The sequence below is a fragment of the Orbicella faveolata genome, unplaced genomic scaffold (assembly GCF_042242905.1).
Source record: "Orbicella faveolata isolate gen_17 unplaced genomic scaffold, um_ofav_v1 contig_14, whole genome shotgun sequence".
NCBI lineage: Eukaryota > Metazoa > Cnidaria > Anthozoa > Scleractinia > Merulinidae > Orbicella > Orbicella faveolata.
In genome coordinates this window covers 140,167-153,502 of record NW_028301541.1, presented here as the reverse complement: position 1 = coordinate 153,502, position 13,336 = coordinate 140,167, and the positions used below count along the sequence as shown (strand labels likewise).

General features: G+C 39.2%; 1 pseudogene across 1 annotated transcript; it reads left to right on the top strand.

Annotated features, from left to right (window-relative positions):
* The first annotated feature begins 4,223 nt into the window (after positions 1–4,223).
* Positions 4,224–12,030, top strand: LOC110062375 (uncharacterized; annotated as a pseudogene). The gene is made up of 2 exons (XR_016206287.1): positions 4,224–4,492; positions 6,685–12,030. The product of XR_016206287.1 is annotated as an uncharacterized LOC110062375 (transcript).
* Positions 12,031–13,336: the final 1,306 nt, after the last annotated feature.

Genomic DNA, 13,336 nt, shown 5'->3' with positions numbered 1-13,336 from the left:
TTGTAGCTTAACAACCTCGCCATCGTGACAAAGTCGCCTCCAACCGTCGAGAGGCACGGGGCATTTTTTGATCATGCAAACTGCACCGTGCCGCGGTGTATAGCTGAAATTGGCGCCTAAAAACACTCTTAAGTGCAAAAATACAAGGAGCAAACAATATTCAGGTGAATTTAGCGCCTAAAAGCACTGTCAACTGCAGCGAGAGATGGCAACGAGTAACTGACCAATGCCCCGTGCCTCTCGACGGTTGGAGGCGACTTTGTCACGATGGCGAGGTCGTTAAGCTACAAATTCAAATCCTGTGCCCAAGATAATCGGTTACGGATCGAAATGGAGCCGAAATGGAAAGCAAGAGCTGGAAAACCAGCGATTCTCGGGCGATTAAGATAAACTTTGAAACCGTGGGAGAAAGCGAATGGGAAGAAGAGTTATCGACGGCTGCCATGAGGCAATTTTGACGAGATTAGACCATTTTTGTGCAATTTACGGAGCTTTGAGTGCGGGCCGTCAGGCCAGTGGGTCGCCCGTCTTTCGTTTCTCTTTAGGGGAAGCAAACCGTCAGAAAGTAAAACTTGCCTAAATGGCTCTAAACCACTTCCACGAACCCAGAGACATCAAAACAACGCAATGCAAACATAAGGTAAGCCATTTTATTCAAATTATTTTCTACACGTAGCATTTAGAGTAATTTTCGAAGCATTCTCATACATTGTCTCATAAACGGCTAAAATTGTAACGCAATCGCCAACAGCTTAATGTCACGTATTAATCGTATACAACGTCTGGGCCGCCTGTGATATAAAATACGTCACCATACGATAGTGTACAAAGGAAGTGTATAAATCATCTTGCATCTCACAAAATCAGCGATGATTCCGGCATTACTTGAGTGGCTATATGTACTCGTTAAAACAAAATTATTAGTTAGAATGCATAAAATCCATGTCAAAAAGGATCCATCGAAGCCATAGTCAAGTTCGCTACCGTCTGAAATAGTTTGCGTGATTCATGATAAAGTACTAGTGCTATTGAAAAAACAAACAGACTGGTCTATAGATAAGCTGAGTTGCAAAAACTTGTTTGAACTTCTTATCTTGGATTTATTTCAATTCTTTACCTTCAAAGATTTAGTGGGAATGTATAAAATAAAAAAAAAATAGTCGGAAATAATAACGATTACGCAATGATTAACAATGGAATAATTAAGTGAGATAAGTGTCAAAGTGACCTCACGGAAAATTCTCTCAACGGAACAGTTTTTACGGGCCACCTATAATTTTTTACAGGCGAGTAGAATAAAGAACCTGCTTTTATTTGGTTATATTTATTTACTTAACTGTATTATAACAGACAGCATTTGACAAGTTCAAAGTTTACTAATATAAGACTTATCACTTGAGGTCCGTAAATGGTTGAGCTTCCGAAGGTTAACTACACCTTTTGCTGTTCATTTACAGAAAATAAACATTCATTTGTGTCCAAATTTCTTTCTTTATGGTCAATAAACTCTCATTAACACCAATATGACCTTCATTTGCGCGTAAGGAACGTTCAAGAAAAACATTTACATATGCATTAACATTCAAAATCATCAAAAGAAAAACAATACCTTCATTTGACATTCATTGACTGTAAATGTATTTTCATTTTGGTCGAAAAAAAAATCGTTGTCGCGAAACGACAATCATTTACACTTTAGGACATTCAGTTTTCAACAAAAGACTTTAAATAACACAATTTGCATGAGAACTAACATTCAATTGCATTATTAGGCAACCATATCCATCAAGGTAACAATCTTTAATGCGGCGAGACAAACATTACAGCCATAATAACATTTATTTTTGAAAGATAGAATATCAAATTCGCTGAACGATTTATCCTTCAATTGCCTCACTATTGAGGCATCGTGGCAAATACGTTTGCATGAAACGAAACCACTGTCCACATTTAGCTGCCGTAATGGTACCAATACATATTTCGTTGTAGAGCTTGCTGCAGCAGCTGCGTGCGATAATTTCACAGAGCAATTCCCTGGCGTCTTGCTTCGTCTCTTTTGACATCTTCAAAGGCCCTGACTATCCTTTCGCGGTGTTCTATATATATCTGGAAGGGGAGGATTGTGACAATATGTTTTAAAAAAAAAGTACATATGGTCCCTTGTTCTATAATAAAAATTTCGAGGAAAATTGGGCGAGATATCTCTGTTCGAAAGAACTGCGCGAATGAGCGATTGTTTTCTCTTAACGTTTGGTGAAAACACGGTAATGTTTGTCTTACCGCACTTAAGATTGTTACCTTCATGGATATGGTTGCCTAATAATGCAATTGAATGTTAGTTCTCATGCAAATTGTGTTATTGAAAGTCTTTTGTTGAAAACTGAATGTCCTAAAGTGTAAATGATTGTCGTTTCGCGACAACGAATTTTTTTTCGACCAAAATGAAAATACATTTACAGTCAATGAATGTCAAATGAAGGTATTGTTTTTCTTTTGATGATTTTGAATGTTAATGCATATGTAAATGTTTTTCTTGAACGTTCCTTGCGCGCAAATGAAGGTCATATTGGTGTTAATGAGAGTTTATTGACCATAAAGAAAGAAATTTGGACACAAATGAATGTTTATTTTCTGTAAATGAACAGCAAAAGGTGTATTTTGTACAAAAAAACATTTTTAAACAAAATTTGGTCCCGAGTAAAGTTTAAGAGATGCCCCACAAATTGTGTAAAGGACATGTTAAGAAAACATTTGGTACGTCCATACGAGTATGTTAAACATGTGCCAAATTTCAAGTCTCATGGCCGCCGCTGAAGGCCCTGTGGCCGAATTTTCAAGCTTTGCAAATTTAGAAGAAAAGAAAAGGAAATCGAACCTTTTGATGTCATTTCCGAAAACAGTTAACCAAATAGGTTCTTTTGGTCAAATAAGAAAAAATTAGTTATTTCGCTTCTGTCGGCCGATTCTCGATATTTTCGGATTTACGCTCATAAATATTCCCCACTGGTAGTTTTAGCTGGGATATATTCAGTTACGTGACGCGTTTTATTTGATAGATTATAACTAGAAATATTCATGGTTTCTTTGGCTTAGCCCTGTGTTTTTCTCGCTATTTTCCTGAACAAATGCGTAGTTCTTTGCCAGTAACAATCCAGTTCAGCATATTCCCACGTCAAAAATATATTCCGTACTAGACAAAATACTATCACTTAAGTTAAACACACCCATTGACCAATGAGAGAGCGCATAGTATCTCATGTACTTTATGAATCTTCCTCACAGCAGATTAGATACTTAAGTAGCGTAGCCAATCAGAGAACCGCATTGGGAATATACGCTAATAGATTTATACTGCATAACAAGAAGATCTTTCAGATCTTATAACCGCGCTTTTATATTTAACTGTCTTAGCAATACAGTCAAATTTGGCCAAATTTTGAATCACGCAACCTGTGATGTTTATTCACCAAAAGCTGTTGAAACATTAATGCAAGGACAGTATTACGTATATTGTTTTCTTTATTCGTGTGTAAAATATTTTTTCTTTTGGTTTTATCGAAACGTTGGATTCGAAGAGAAATAATAAATACGCTAAAAACGCTTAAAAAAGGTATTACGTCAGCCATAGAATGCGCTGACGTTGCAGCTGTCATTTTCGCTACGTGACAAATAAGATCCTGTTTACTTTGCAAGTTTATTTCGCCAGAAGCGACGGTCATTAATTTATTTGCAATTTTGCGAGTATTTCTTGTGGGTTTCGGCAAATGAAGCGAATTCTTTGGCTGTTTCATAGCAGGGAGTTAAGAGATTTGAAGAAAAATTAAATGTTTGCTGAGGTAAACAAGAGCTTGTCAGAATCCCTCCTCACAGCGGAATAGATACTTGAGTAGCGTAGCCAATCAGAGAGCCGCATTGGGAATATTTAACAATTATTCACCGAAGTGGAGGTAAATATCCATCACTTTCACCGACACTGAGGTGAATTATTGTTTTAGTATATACCACACAAGCTGAATAAGTAGCGGACCAAAACATTTTATGTCTGACGAGCGGCCGGAAATTTTAAAATCTCTCGCGCCGGCTGCTCGGAGGTGAATAGTAATCACCTCCGAGTTAACCAATCAGAGCGCGCGAAAAGCACTATTCACCTTGTGTGGTATATACTAAACGCTAATAGGTTTATACTAATGCATAATAAAGCTTTTCAAGTTATTACTAGAGGCACTTTCATTGGCCGGCAGTCAACCATTACGAATAGCGGGTGATATGCTTCTGAAATAGATAAAAACACACTATGCGGATACATCAAAACTTGCTTTTACATGTAAGGTTAACAACTTCAAAGTTCGTGACTCAGTTTATAGAGTTGCTATGACGAGTGTTCCTATTTTGTATCTGCTTGGGATGAGGCTGCTTCAGACACTGATTCTTCTGAGTATGCGTGTTCAGCTTTCCTCCGGAGAGTTATCATTGGGGCCCCGAGAAACCTACGGTGAGTGAAATCATATGGGAAAAGTTCATTTCGCCTCGGAGGTTCAAAAACTTAAATTTTCGGATATTCAAACCGCGAGTTAATTATCGAATCAACTTTATGCTATCGGAAGCCTTCGCCGGACATCATCACCAACCGAACCATCACGAAAGTTGGATGTTGTTTGTGGTTACTAATTTAGCTGGGCTCTCCGCTGTTTTCTCGTGTGGCAACAATGCAATTTTAGCTTTGAGATGTCCCAAGATTGTGCTGTTCTTGAAGCGGTCAGTGTAAAGTGAAGACCGTCTGACTGCGGACTGCAAACTGATGACCAGAGTATTATTTGGGCTAATCTGATTGATATTCAGGGAGCACGGACTACACTCCGATTAGCGTAAATGACAGCTAGGTTAGTCTGTTTACAGTTTAAGCTCTTGATATCGGAAGCAAAACGATATCCAGTCTACATTTTACCGTCAGTCTGCATATTCCCCCAGGTCGGCTAGTCTGCAGTCTACAGTCCGCAGTCTGCGTTTTACAATATGCAATTTTCCGTGTTCGATCATGATCAAGATCACGGCGTGTGAGGTTCTCGAACTCAGTTAACGTTCCTCCTATTAGCAGCTTTACAGCAAAGGTCCGAAAGTAACGAATCCCCGTAGCGATAAAATTTCGTGGTTGATAGCAAATCCCAAAGTAGCGACACAGAAAACAACGGCCATTCGGATCAAACATAATTTGACTTGCTAAACCAAAATTATCGCATATTTGGTTTATATAACCCTTATTTACGTTACCTTTCATGGAATTGCCTGCCTTTCTATTTTGGATTATTTTTTCGGTTGTTCTCTTCTTGACAAGTCAAGCAATCCATTTAGCCGGAAAAAAAAAAAAACTTTGTTCACATTCGCACAAACATTGTCACTGTACAAATACAATGGAAGCTCTCTTAAACGGGGAACTCCGGGAAGCGGACATCCCTACTTCACAAAGCCCGGTCTGAACTCCCATACAAACTCTGTATTTATTCATTTCCGTAAGCGGACGTGCTCGTAAACTTTGTTCACTTTTGTTCAAATATACATATTGTCACCGCATGTAGACTGATATAAACCCTTTCAGAATGGGCGCCTGAATTTGAATAACAATCTAGTTTCAGTTTCAGTTTTTGTATTATCGCACACTATTTACAGAAAAACCACTTAACGTAAGATGGTTTACAATGATATAGGAAAAATAAATACAGATAGAAATTACCTAGAAGAAACAATATTTAATTGTGTACAGTGACCTTAGTAGCCAATACAATACTTCGTAAATCCTTTACCTTGTACTTATGTTTCCAGACAAAGGATTTTTCACATGAATGTGAGGCTTAGGATGTCAAGGAAGTATTCTTATTCAAATTTAGGCGCTATTTATACAAAGGTTCATAGTTCTTTTAATTCAGCATATTTCAAAACGCACCTTTCATCATGTTTTTGAATTAATTTCTGATCTGAGCTTGTAAAGAACTTAGTTTTTATGGAAGAAGGCGTAACTACCATTAACGTCAGACTACCAAGGAATAATAATGTAAACTTGCAAAAGAATATGGTTTCGACACTGCTTGCTCGATTGAAGGAGAAAATGCAAAAGAAATTTGTATCAAAAGAGACTTTAGCTCGATGCTATTCTTGGACTACACGTGCACGTTACGTTATACTAGAATTGGTTCGTGACCTCTGGAATGAACAGAAAAAAAGATCGCCGTCTGGTGCCGCTGATTTCATGATTGCCTTGTGTATAAAGAATTGTTACTTAAAGGAGCTCAGTCAAGGCATTTTGAATCATTTTGGCCACGTGCTGAAAATGAACTTTAAATTGAAGGAAACTTGAAAATAGTATTTTTACTAAAATAGAAAAACATCAAAGAGCTAATAATGAATCATAAAGGAACAAGGATGGTTAAGAATTGTTAAGGATGGAGAAGATTCCGAATTTGAAAAATTTAGCCTAATTTCTGCAAGATGCTCAAACCGTGGCGTAGGTCCTTTAATACATTTATGAACCAAATTTCGTCCATCCATATGGATAGCAGAAACGTACATGTTTTCCTAACACCAATTGAAACAAAATGCTAGGTGCCCCTACGCGAAGTCTCTCAAATCCCCGTAAACATTTTAGATTAGCTAGAGATCAACACTGAGTAATAAAAAATTATCTCCTTTCAGATTGGCAAGCCTTCGTTGCCAACGAGGGTTACGATTGCTTAAAACGCGTTTATAGACAAGGCGAGTTTCCCATTGTCACCTACGATAAGACTTTTACACCCGACCAAGAAAGGGAAGTTCTCCTCGACATTTACACAGCAACAAACGGCCAGCAGTGGTACAACAAGACCGCGTGGAATAATTCAACAGCTCACTGTACCTGGTATGGTATCACCTGCCACAACAACACATACGTTAAAAGTATTGTGTTGGCTTACAACAACTTGGATGGTTCTCTTCCCTCAAATTTGTGGAAGATCCGGAACTTGATGGCATTGTGCACTCCTGGTAATCCAAGACTGAGGGGACGCATTGGCGACTTTTTGTTTGGAAATATGAGTAGACTACTCACCGTCGCGCTCAACGCAGCCTCTATTTCAGGAGATATTCTTGAAGAAATCGTCAAGCTGGGAAATCTACAGAACTTCCTGGGATGCACCATGCGCGGTGAGGGGTTCACTGGTCGTTTGCCAGACGACATAGGAAACATGACAGAGCTACGATTACTGTGTCTTGGAGGAAATAACCTAACTGGACAAATTCCAAGAAGCATTCCTAGATTAAAAAAGCTCTACTATCTGGACCTCCGAAACACACCTGGTATGATGCATGGCAATCTAAGTGACTTATTTTCGAATTCCTCGTTGAGTATTTTGTTTATGTCTGGGGTCAAATTAATTGGCGAAATGCCTTCAATGCTGCCAGCAAAATTATCAACTCTCGTCCTTCCTGGAAACAACATTTCGGGCCAATTTCCTCAAAAAATTCCGGAAAATAACAGCCTTGTACAGCTAAACGTGGCAAACAATCAACTGACAGGGGATATCCCAGGTCAGTTGCTTCTTTTTCCAAATATTGGAATGATCGATTTGTCGCAAAACAAGTTTTCTTCTATTAACAATGGGAAGCCGTGGTCAAAAAATGTCAGCGGAGGAGCTAAATCGTACGTTTCGCTGGCAGGAAATAGAAATTTGAACATTGAATTGACAAGCTTTATGGAAATTCTTGTCAAGGGAGGTCCATTAGTTTTAAATTTGAGCAATTGTGACATAGAAAGTCCTTTGCCCGCAGACTTGTTCTACTTTGACCGCATGACTACCTGCGATTTACATAAAAACAGGTTTTATGGAGAGATACCGGATATTTTTGTCGACACATCCATCCTGACTTATTTTGACATCTCCTCGAATAACCTGTCTGGAAGCCTTCCAGTAGGGATCCGAGATCTCATGTTCCTACAATATTTGGATATTTCTGGAAATCCTTCTATGCGAGAAGCAACTAGAGCATCGTCGCCCGTCTTTCGTCCTGACTTTTCAAGAATGTTCACACCACCTCAAGCAGATAATTTCACTTGTCCTGAAGGACGGCTCACAATAAGCAATGGCCGCATCCGACTGGATCCAACATTTTACGACTACAAGCATTGCGTCTGCGATACAGGTTTCTACGGAGATAGCGGACTGTGCAAGAAATGCATGGATGGTGGGACGTGCCCTCAGTTTGGCTTCACTGAATCAAATGATCTCCACCCAAACATCATGACATTGCGAGGTGGCTACTGGCCCTCACCCACTCCTAACAATGCCACCCATCTGGCCAAGTGCCCAGTGTCAGCTGCATGTAATCCATCAGATTCCTGCACATGTCGCCTCGAAACAACACCAAAACACACAAACTCGTCCCACTACAGACCTTCAGTATCATCACTGATCACAACATGCAATCAATCCTGCATCTGTCATCAAGGAAACACGGACAGGTTTTGCTCTCGTTGTCAAGACGGATATTATAAACTTGGTGGACTGTGCTTCAAATGTGCTAAGGGCGACCTAATTTACTACTATCTGTTTATTCCTTCCTTTGCTGTGTCATTCCTTGCTTTACTTTGGTCATATTTTTACTTCAAGCTGAAACCAATCAAATGGTTTGCAGTTACGGGAGCTCATTTTCTGTTAATGTTAACCTTGATGTTGTTGGAATTACTGCCAGCGTGGGTTTTCAAATTAAATCTGGTGGTCTTTGTGCTGTGTATGACCAGTAGAGGAAAAGTTGCCCAATCTCTCATCAACATCACAGTGTTTTATATCCAAACCATGGATTTTATGATATCCAGTGTCAATGTTTGGCCTAAAAAAAGTCGTAGTGGCTCAGACGTACTTGAGTAGCTACTGGAACCTTTATTTTCCTTCGCTTTCCTGCGACTTACCTTCCTTTTTCACTCCCGTTGGTAAGTTTGCTTTTCTGCTTCTTCTTCCAGTTGCCTGTATGGCAATGATAGGTTTGTATTTCATCATCTTGATGATTTACGACAGGTTCCGTCCACACCAGCGACGCATGGAAAACGTTCATTTCAAATGTCGTCAAAGTGCCTTCTTTTGCCTTAACTTCAGTTACTTTCCCATTGTCAAGCAAACTCTCTCCATTCTACGCCCATGCCACAATGACCGTGATGTTCTTTACATGCCAAACTTTCCCTGGATTGAATGCACCTCTCACACTTATAAGACACTGTCAGCCCTTGGTGTCGTCTCTGTTGTTTTTTATCTTATTGGGTTTCCCTTGCTTCTCGTTTATCTGATGGTTGTTTCCTTTCGAAAGAGAGACATCATGAGTCCTGAAGATCGCCAGAAACTTGATGCTTGGCTTGGTCCTGCTTATTTACCCTACAAACCAAAGTACCAGCACTTCTTCGAGATTTTCATGCTTCTTCGACGCTTGCTACTCGCCATAGCGTTGTCTATGATTTCTTCTTCCTCTTCTTTGCAAACGTTTGTGGTTTGGCTGATACTTATGATTTCAGCCATTCCTTACCTATGTTTAGAGCCCTATAACAAACGGTCCATTAACCGATGGGCCCAAGAGAATTTTTTCGAGCCCCTGGTGTTGTTCGTGTTGTCCATGTCTTTTATGCTAGTGAGGTTTTCGGCTTTGGACAGCTCCTACAAAGTTGCATTCGTCTGGGTTGTGATGTGTGTCAATTCATGTGTTCTGGTCGTTCTAGTAGGTGTTATTTTGTATCTTCTTGTTGTCACTGGAAATAGTGAAGGCGATGCGAGTGCAAGAGAAGACGAAAGCCATAACGATGACGATAGACGCTGCTTGCTGCCTGTTAACGAGCACCCGGGTAACGTGTCTATGGATGACTCTGCCTGAAGCGTTAGCCTAAAAAACGCTTTCTCTTATTTAAGTTTAAGCTCAAGATAACGGAAAATAATTGTAAAGGTAGAGCTTAATGCCTATGTGAACGTTATTCGACATGGAACAAGGTTTAAAGTATAACTTAAGGTTCTGTACATACTCATTGATACTGCTGATAGCTTCAACAGGTGCATGTTTATAACTTCAGGCTCTGAATATATTTACATGAACCCAAAAGTTCACCATCGTCCTATCGTAAATGAAGGGAAACCAATTAAGAATCGTAATTGATGCTGTCAAACAAAAAAAATGCTCGTAAAGTGATAGGAATCCATGAGGAAGTATGTGAGTTGACGCTTACCAAGTTCCCCGACCGCGTACAGGGGTTTTCTTTCTTTTTCTTCAACTTAAGCAGAAAAGACGTGGCGATAAAAAGCTCCTCAAATACCAGAGTAAATCGAGCGGTTTTCACTTGAGTGTCAAAAGTGATTCGCGTTTGCTTTTGTCTGCGTTACCATACTACATGACTGGCTTGGGAAACTCGCGCTACTTTGTCGTCCCATCAGAAGTAAAACAACAACGATCGTGACTCGCGGTTACATGCTTTCTCGTACTTCGCATCAGCCGCATGAAATTATTTCGAGTTTTGATTGGTTCATTGGATTGTTTGTGTCCTTTGTTATTGACTAGAGTTATTATTTTGGTTTTGGTTTTACGACACTCAATTGAGAAACGCTCCAAGGACAATTTCAACTGCCTAAATTCACCAATCAAAGGCTACGTAAGCCAGCTCATGGATGAATAGTTGACTTTTGCCTCTGTGACAAAACGAGTCTTTGTGCAAAACTATTCGTATGAAAATGCAGGTCACCTGTACGTTCATTCTCTTGAAAATCAAGTCATTTTCATGTGAAATGTTTTGCACGAGCATTCGTTCTAAAAGAGGCAAACAGCAACTCCGAAGTGGAAGTAAAGTCTGCATATGAGCCCATCAGATCGGAGCTTATCCCGGTTTCTGTAGCATGAAGTGATTAGGAGTATTTCTACTCCCCCCTGGATGGGATACTAGTCCATCGCGGGGTTACCCCGCAATATTTAATTTGCCAGTACTTATTTATACACTTGAGTGGAAAGAGGCACTGTGAGAGTTAAGTGTCTTGCTCAAGAACACAATACAATGTTCCCAACCAGGGCTCGAGGCCAGGCTAATCGAAATAGAAAAGAAATACAAAAATCAAATAACAGGTTGTTAACACAGACAGCTTATAAATTTTAAAATGGATGATTATTAATTTTGACTGGAATTAGAACATTGTTATCATATTAACTTATACATGATGTAGTGTCAAAGAATAACAACTGTCTGTTTCAAAATGAAATCATTAAATGAGAGTTCACCATATTTACCAATCAGTCCAAAATTGACAATATAATTATGTATATGAGTCAGCAGTGCATTTTGGGTCAAGATAAATTGGTTATGATCCTTGTTCAGTTAACATTATGAAACACCTGTATGATTACTATTATGCAAACATTACAATACATGATTTTGAATTTATTTTAGACAATCAACTTGAGAATGCTAGGACTGCCAGGAGTGTTTTGCCTACTTAAGTGAGACATGGATATTGGAAAAATCTTGTTTACTTTAAGCTAAGTCAAACATAAACAATTTGATTGTAGCTTGCGGGTAAACAGGAAATCTATAAAAAAAAAAAAGTATCTCCTTCAATATTATAAGAACTAGTAGTAATCGTAGATTAAAGAGTGCGTTCGAGTTTTGGTAGGCTTGGTATGTTAAAAGAAACAAAACTTCTAGGGACAGCATTTTGTGCCTGAGCTGTTAGGTAGGCGTGAAACTGGTCTCCCAATTTACTATCTCTACAGTCTGACCAATTCTGTGGTTTATATTTCAATTGTCAAGCCCTTGGTGTAAAGATAATTTTAATCAGCGTATTAACATATAAATGTAGTGATCATAATTCCCATAATGCATATGAACGTTTTTAGCTGCGGAACGTGTTTCAAAATTCGTTTTAATCCAAGTGTTAATTAAGTGCTAGTTGCACTTTAAACTGTCATCTGCAGAATAACAGTGAGAGCGGTCATTGTGTATGTTTGTCATTGTTATGCCGACCAGTTTAATAAAGTGAAACAAAATGATCTGCCTGTCAGTGTGTGTATATTAAAAAGAGGTGTAGATCACAGAAACATTGTGTAATCCTTCAACACAAGGGGATAACGGCATTTATGAGTTCATGCTTTGATTACGTCGGCTATAGGACAAGCAAATCAGTGAGTGTTAAGTAGCAGTTAGTTTGCCGCAGGCTAAAAGCCAAACTACGTATTGTGTTTACACAAAAGAATGATAAAATCTAGTTGCTACATTTCAGTATGTTCGCCCATAATTGATTTCTAAACGGAGTACATATCCCTAAGAGGTTCTTCAACCTCCAAGGTCCTCGAACGTTCTTAATTTTCTAGCTTGTTTTCAAGCAATGCGGTATCATCCGTGGACACTCACCCCAAGAGAAATTCTTATTTTATACTCTGCTTCTTTTTCTACTTAACTGACTGTGCGGTATTTAAACAAGACGCTCAGAAATGCATAACTGTCCTTATTATCGAAGCTGTGTGGTTGAAACTGGTCACATGACATACGCGTTTATGTATTCGGAAATCCAGCGTAAGATTGTGTGCGTCGTCGGTATGTTATAACAATTTTTTCAGCCACATCATTACGATTATTAACTGCTCCTGCAGAGTGAGAATCAGCGGCACTGCTAACACTTCTTGATCGTAATCTTGTATCGCTGGCAGCCACTGTAGACAAAGAGTCTTCTGAACTCGGTAAAGAAGGCAGCGACTTCGAACTCCCAAAGGAATCCCTCCTTTCAACCGATCTCTTAGGAAGCCTCAAACGAGCGCTGCTTTCGTACCGGAGAGGTGGTAAAGTAAAGGACGTTTTCCGTCCTGTTTTGTACTGCAATTCAAACCGATTTCGCGCGGCTTTGAGCTGACCAGTTTCAGCTTCGAACTGTTTGAGAAGCCGACGCTTTTCTTTCTGTAAGCTCTGTTCTTCGCGTGAATTATCAGCGTTTGCTCTTCTCCAGCTTGCAGAGGCCAGCATTTTCTCCTCTTTTGATAATGATGTTTTCATCATGAAAACAGTACGATGTTTTTATTACATTCCACTATCAGCAAATAACACGGACTAACCCCTGCAGGCAACTACAACAAGCATTTTCGACTAAATAACAAGGTGCAAGAACAAAGTATTCATAAGGCATGACCACATAATATTTTCCTTGAATTTTAATATGAAAAGCACCGCAAGGCTAAAGATAAACAAGTGACAACAAGGGACTGACCCGTAAAATTAATGTAAGTAACAAAAGCCACAAACCGATATGAAGACGGATGGATGACATATTTGTTTTGCAAATACGACACAATGCTCGACTAGTCT